Source organism: Amblyraja radiata, unplaced genomic scaffold (genome assembly GCF_010909765.2).
Source record: "Amblyraja radiata isolate CabotCenter1 unplaced genomic scaffold, sAmbRad1.1.pri scaffold_586_ctg1, whole genome shotgun sequence".
NCBI lineage: Eukaryota > Metazoa > Chordata > Chondrichthyes > Rajiformes > Rajidae > Amblyraja > Amblyraja radiata.
Window position 1 is genome coordinate 52211 of NW_022630633.1, and position 7096 is coordinate 59306.

The following is a 7096-nucleotide window of genomic DNA, read 5'->3' on the forward strand; positions in this document are numbered from 1 at the left end:
CCATACAAAAGACAATGGACAATAGGTGCAGGAGTACGCCATTCGGCCCTTCGAGCCAGCACTGCCATTCAATGGGATCATGGCTGATCATCCCCAATCAGTACCCCATACCTGTCCAAGATCCACTGGTAACTTGCTCATCCAAGGTGAATCGCTATTAATGTTTTTATTTGTACGAAGGGGATGTCCAATCTATTTTTTTCCCCCCATCTCCACCCCTTTCCACCTTGGGCAGGGACTGTTCCCTCCGCGACTCCCTGGCTAACTCGTCCCTCCAAACCACCACCCCCCCCCCCCTCCCCTCCCCAGGTACCTTCCCCTGTAACCGCAGGAGATGCAACACCTGTCCCTTTCTTTTCTAAGTCACTGGTCCAGAAAGAGCCAGATTCCCGAGCAATAGAGCCGCCTCATTTACAGCGCTCGCAGCGCCGGAGACCCGTGTTCGATCCCGACTACGGGCGCTTGTCTGTACGGAGTTTGTACGTTCTCCCCGTGACCTGCGTGGGTTTTTCTCCGAGATCTTCGGTTTCCTCCCACACTCCCAAGACGTGAGGGTTTGTAGGTTTTGGCTATGTATAAATGTAGATTGTAGGATCGTGTTAATGTGCGGGGGTCGCTGGTCGGGTGACATCGGAAACCGCCTATGTTTTTCAGTGTTGGAGTAACGCAGTGGGTCAGGCAGCATCTCTGGAGAGAAAGCATTGATGATGTTTCAGGTCATAAGGTCATAAGTGATCGGAGCAGAATTAAGCCATTTGGCCCATCATGGATGATCTTTCTCTCCCTCCTAACCCCATTCCCCTGCCTTCTACCCAGAACACCTGACTTCCATACTAATCTATCTCTGCCTTAAAAATATCCATTGACTTGGCCTCCACAGCGTTCTGTGGCAAAGAATTCCACAGATTCACCACCCTCCTCCCCCCAACTAATGCAAATATCATGTGATAGGTCATAACGTCATGTGCTAGGAGCAGAATTAGGCCATTCGGCCCATTGAGCCTACTCCGCCATTCAATCGTGGCTGACCTATCTCTCCATCCTAACCCCATTCTCCTGCCTTCTCCCCATAACCCCAGACTCCCGTACTAATCAAGAATCTATCTATCTCTGCCTTAAAAATATCCATCGACTTGGCCTCCACAGACTTCCCTGGCAAAGAATTCCGCAGATTCACCACCCTTTGACAAAATAAATTCCTCCTCATCTCCTTCCTAAAGGAACGTCCTCTAATTCTGAGGCTGCGACCTCCTCCGGTCCTAGACTCTCCCACTAGTGGAAATATCCTCTCCACATCCACTCTATCCAGGTCTTTCACTATTCGGTAAGTTTCAATGAAGTGTCCACCCCCCCTCCCTCCCCCATCCTTCTAAACTCCAGCAAGTTTCATAACAAGAGGAGTTGAGCATAGGAGCATTTAGGCCCTTCCCTTGAAACTAATATTTCAGGCCTGAACTTTGAACAGTGAAACACACAAAAATGTTGGCGCAAAGTAATTAATTTTTTAATTCAAAATACACTTTATTCAAGTTCTAAATACATACAATACAGGAACCATACAAAAAATTCATCCGACATTCTCGGAGGCTATACAAACATCCAATACTGATTCCACACGTTATATTGAGTATAGTTGAGTGTAGGAGCAAAGAGGTCCTTCTGCAGTTGTTCATGGCCCTAGTGAGACCACACCTGGAGTATTGTGTACAGTTCTGGTCTCCGAATTTGAGGAAGGACATTCTTGCTATTGAGGGAATGCAGCGTAGGTTCACCAGGTTAATTCCCGGGATGGAGGGACTGTTATATGTTGATAGAATGGAGTGGCTGGGCTTGTATACTCTGGAATTTAGAAGGATGAGAGGATATTTTATTGAAACATGTAAGATTATTAAGGGTTTGGACACGCTAGAGGCAGGAAACATGTTCCCGATGTTGGGGGCGTCCAGAACCAGGGGCCACACAGTTTAAGAATAAGGGGTCGGTAATTTAGAACGGAGACGAGGAAACACTTTTTCACCCATTGAGTTGGAAATCTGTGGAATTTTCTGCCACAAAAGGCAGTGGTGGCCAATTCTCTGGATGCTTTCAAGAGAGAGCTAGATAGGGCTCTTAAAGATAGCGGAGTCAGGGGAGATATGGGGAGAAGGCAGGAACGGGGTACTGATTGTGGATGATCAGCCATGATCACAGTGAATGGCGGTGCTGGCTGGAAGGGCCGAATGGCCTCCTCCTGCACCTATTACCTATTGTCTACTGAGTACAGCCCAGTGCCGTCAAAGACACAGCGATTCTCCTCTCCTCTCTTCAAGCGTGACCAAAGTTCACAGTCGGAGAATGAATACACTTAGAGCTCTGTCACTCCTTGCAGGCTCCTGCAAGAAAAGCAAAAACCAATTTCATTTAGTCTGTCTTCATTGTTACATTCTTTTTCTCTCTCTCTCTCTCTCTCTCTCTGTAACTGAGAAAATTGCTGCCTTTCACCGCACACAGACAATGTCTGATAATCTGTGCCTTCCAATGAATGGCAGTCCTAAGGGAATTGTAATTCAGAAAATGTAATTTAAATCTTTTAATTGGACTCAGGTTTTCTGTCCTTAGAGAATCTGAATGTTTTCGCTGTTTGCCTGGAGACCTCTGGAGGATTGTACCACCATTTGGAACATTTATCCTTCAATGGCAGAGCTAGATTTAGCTCTTAGGGCTAACGGAATCAGGGATGGGTGGGAACAGCAGGAACCGGGTATTGATTTAGATGATAGGCCATGATAGAAACATGGAAAATAGGTGCAGGAGTAGGCCATTCGGCCCTTCGAGCCTGCACCGCCATTCAATATGAACATGGCTGATCATCCAACTCAGTATCCCGTACCTGCCTTCTCTCCATACCCCCTGATCCCTTTAGCCACAAGGGCCACATCTAACTCCCTCTTAAATATAGCCAATGAACTGTGGCCTCAACTACCTTCTGTGGCAGAGAATTCCACAGATTCACCACTCTCTGTGTGTGAAAAAAAAATGTTTTTCTCATCTCGGTCCTAAAAGATTTCCCCCTTATCCTTAAACTGAGTGACCCCTTGTCCTGGACTTCCCCAACATCGGGAACAATCTTCCTGCATCTAGCCTGTCCCAACCTCTTAAGAATTGTGTACGTTTCTATAAGATCCCCCCTTCAATCTTTTAAATTCTAGCGAGTACAAGCCGAGTCTATCCAGTCTTTCTTCATATGAAAGTCCTGCCATCCCAGGAATCAGTCTGGTGAACCTTCTCTGTGCTCCCTCTATGGCAAGAATGTCTTTCCTCAGATTTGATTATATTAAATGGTGGGTCGACAAAAATGCTGGAGAAACTCAGCGGGTGAGGCAGCATCCATGGAGCGAAGGAATAGGCGAGGTTTCGGGTCGGATGTTTAATTTTTACCGCCCTTGGTTAGAGGAGTAGTTTCCTTACTGTTGTTGGGCGATCGTAGGTTGTAGCATCACAGGAACAAAGTGGAGGAAAATACGAGCTGTTTTATCTTGTGTCTCTGGCTATCTGAGTAAACAAAATGTGTAGGAAGGAACTGCAGATGCTGGTTTAAACTGTAGATTTTAGCTCCAGTATTTTATTTCAATTCACATGCTCAATCGATAGTGTTTTATTATTAATGTTGAACGTTTTATGTGTCATTCCTAACTGCCACTGTATGTCATGTTGTCACTTGCGGGCGGAGCACCAAGGCAAATTCCTTGTATGTGAATACTTGGCTAGTAAACTTATTCATTCATTCATACATAGATGGACACAAATAGCTGGAATAACTCAGCGGGACAGGCAGCATATAACCATATAACCATATAACCATATAACAATTACAGCACGGAAACAGGCCATCTCGACCCTTCTAGTCCGTGCCGAACACATAATCTCCCCTAGTCCCATATACCTGCGCTCAGACCATAACCCTCCATTCCTTTCCCATCCATATAACTATCCAATTTATTTTTAAATGATAAAAACGAACCTGCCTCCACCACCTTCACTGGAAGCTCATTCCACACAGCTACCACTCTCTGAGTAAAGAAGTTCCCCCTCATGTTACCCCTAAACTTCAGTCCCTTAATTCTCAAGTCATGTCCCCTTGTTTGAATCTTCCCTACTCTCAGTGGGAAAAGCTTTTCCACGTCAACTCTGTCTATCCCTCTCATCATTTTAAAAACCTCTATCAAGTCCCCCCTTAACCTTCTGCGCTCCAAAGAATAAAGCCCAAACTTGTTCAACCTTTCTCTGTATCTCCATCTCCCTCTTGTCTGAAGAAAGGTCTCGACCCGAAACGTCACCCATTCCTTCTCTCCAGAGATGTTGCCTGTCCCGCTGAGTTACTCCAGCTTTTTGTGGCTATCTGAGTAAAGCCAGATACAAGGGACTGATTTAGCACAAAATCCCTTCCTACCTGCCAAGAGAGGCAGTTAAATGCAGTATAGATCAGCTATGATCTAATGAAACGTCGCCTATTTCCTTCGCTCCATAGATGCTGCCTCACCCGCTGAGTTTCTCCAGCATTTTTGTCTACCTAATGAAATGGCTGTATGCGTTTAAGGATTTAATGTCCAACTCTGACTCATAATATTTTTCTATTTAAGGTGTTAAGATAATTTAATGCTTTGGTTCATGATTCAACTTTTGTGCAAATGTCAGCAGCGAGCTAAGTACCTTAAAAGCCTTCGCCCATCAGGTTCTTGTCGACTCCTTAAAGAACCATTCAATTAATCTTACACCTTTTCATTATCCTTGAATCCCTACAGGTATTCCCTTCAGTTTATTTTAACTGAATTCTATTGAAAATTATTCTTTCCTCAGTTGGGTCACAGAGAGATACAGCGTGGAAACAGGCCCTTCGGCCCAACTTGCCCACGCTGGCCAACATGTCCCCAACTACACTAGTCGCAGCAGAGGAGGCTACTGACAGAAACAGCCGATCCAACAAGTGCCAGATAACCTTATTACCCGCGAATAACCAAAGCCTTAATCGCAAAGGAGCATGGTATCTCCTCACCTACTCATAGAGTCATAGAGTGACACAGGGTGGGAACAGGCCCTTCGGCCCAACTTGCCCACACCGGCCAACAATGTCCCATCTACACTAGTCCCACCTGCCCGCGTTTGGCCCATATCCCTCCAAACCCGTCCTCTCCATTGACTTAAGGGCCCGTCCCACTGTACGAGCTAATTCAAGAGTTCTCCCGAGTTTCCCCGATTCGAACTCGGAGAATTATGGTAATAGCCGCTCGTAGGTACTCGGGGCTCTCGTGGACATTTTTCAACATGTTGAAAAAACTTCACAAGCTTATCGCGTTTCCCGAGTACCTGGCGTCAGCGTTACGAGCCGCTAAGAGGCGTCCCGAGCTCCGACGCACCCGCTACGTACATTCTACGTACTTACCGCGAGTTTGATTTTTTTTTAAACTCGGGAGATCTCTCGTGTGTGAATTCGTACAGTGGGACAGCCCCTTTAGGAGAGAGATAGATCAGCCATAATTGAATGGAGGAGTAGACTTGATGGGCCGAATGGCCTAATTCTGCTCCTCTCACATCTGTGAAACATCACCCATCCATGTTCTCCAGAGATCAACCACTAGGTGGCGCCAACAATGGCTGCCTCGTCAACAGTCTGTCTGTCCATTCCTTCTTTGTGAAGGGTTTTGGCCCGAAACGTTGCCTATTTCCTTCGCTCCATAGATGCTGCCTCACCCGCTGAGTTTCTCCAACATTTTTGTCCACCTTCGATTCTCCAGCATCTGCAGTTCCTTCTTAAACCTTCTTTGTGTCTCTTTTGTATGTTAAGTGTATGTTTTTTTGTGTTCTTTAGCATGTTTTATGTGAGGGGGGTGGGTGGGGGAGTTGGGGGAAACTTTTTGTAATCTCTTATCTCTAAAATAGGTGCAGGAGTAGGCCATTCGGCCCTTCGAGCCTGCACTACCATTCAATATAATCATGGCTGATCATCCAACTCAGTATCCCATCCCTGCCTTCTCTCCATACCCCCAGATCCCTTTAGCCACAAGGGCCACATCTAACTCCCTCTTAAATATAGCCAATAAACTGTGGCCTCAACTACCTTCTGTGGCAGAGAATTCCACAGATTCACCACTCTGTGTGAAAAATGTTTTTCTCATCTCGGTCCTAAAAGATTTCCCCCTTATCCTTAAACTGTGTGGCCCCTTGTTCTGGACTTCCCCATGCCTGTTTTGTGTGGTTGGAATTGCTCCATTAATCCGGTTCACTGGATAACAAGCGGAACCATGATTACAATCAGTCTGAAGAAGGGTCTCGACCCGAAACGTTGCCTATTTCCTTCGCTCCATAGATGCTGCCTCAGCCGCTGAGTTTCTCCAGCATTTTTGTCCACATTACAATTAGCCTGATGAGGCCAAGGCTCTTTGCCGTTACAATGTACCCAATATCACCATGGAAATATTATGACTTCCATTTAAGCAAGAATAATAATAATGGATGGGATTTATATAGCGCCTTTCTAATACTCAAGGCGCTTTACATCGCATTATTCATTCACTCCTCAGTCACACTCGGTGGTGGTAAGCTACTTCTGTAGCCACAGCTGCCCTGGGGCAGACTGACGGAAGCGTGGCTGCCAATCTGCGCCTACGGCCCCTCCGACCACCACCAATCACTCACACACATTCACACACATTCACACACAGGCAAAGGTGGGTGAAGTGCCTTGCCCAAGGACACAACGACAGTATGCACTCCAAGCGGGATTCGAACCGGCTACCTTCCGGTTGCCAGCCGAACACTTAGCCCATTGTGCCATCTGTCGTCCCTGGGAACATTTTTCCTGCATCTAGCTTGACCAGTCCTTTTATAATCTTATATGTTTCTATAAGATATCCCCTCATCCTTCTAAACTCCAGTGAATACAAGCCTAGTCTTTTTCATCTTTCCTCATATGACAGTCCCATCCCAGGGATCAATCTGGTGAACCTACGCTGCACTGCCTCCATCACAAGGATGTCCTTCCTCAAATTAGGGGATTGGGGATGATCAGCCATGATCACATTGAATGCCGGTGCTGGCTCGAAGGGCCAAATGGCCTACT

The 7096-nt window shown here is 46.3% G+C and overlaps 1 long non-coding RNA gene across 1 annotated transcript in view; it reads right to left on the reverse strand.

Moving 5' to 3' along the window:
- LOC116970156 overlaps positions 1-5489 on the reverse strand; it is a 7539-nt gene extending 2050 nt beyond the window's left edge. Inside the window, exons 1-2 of the long non-coding RNA XR_004411034.1 lie at positions 5474-5489; positions 4079-4085 (exon numbers count right to left, since the gene is read on the reverse strand). This is a non-coding gene — a long non-coding RNA (uncharacterized LOC116970156). The remainder of the gene's footprint in view (positions 1-4078; positions 4086-5473) is intronic.
- Positions 5490-7096: the final 1607 nt, after the last annotated feature.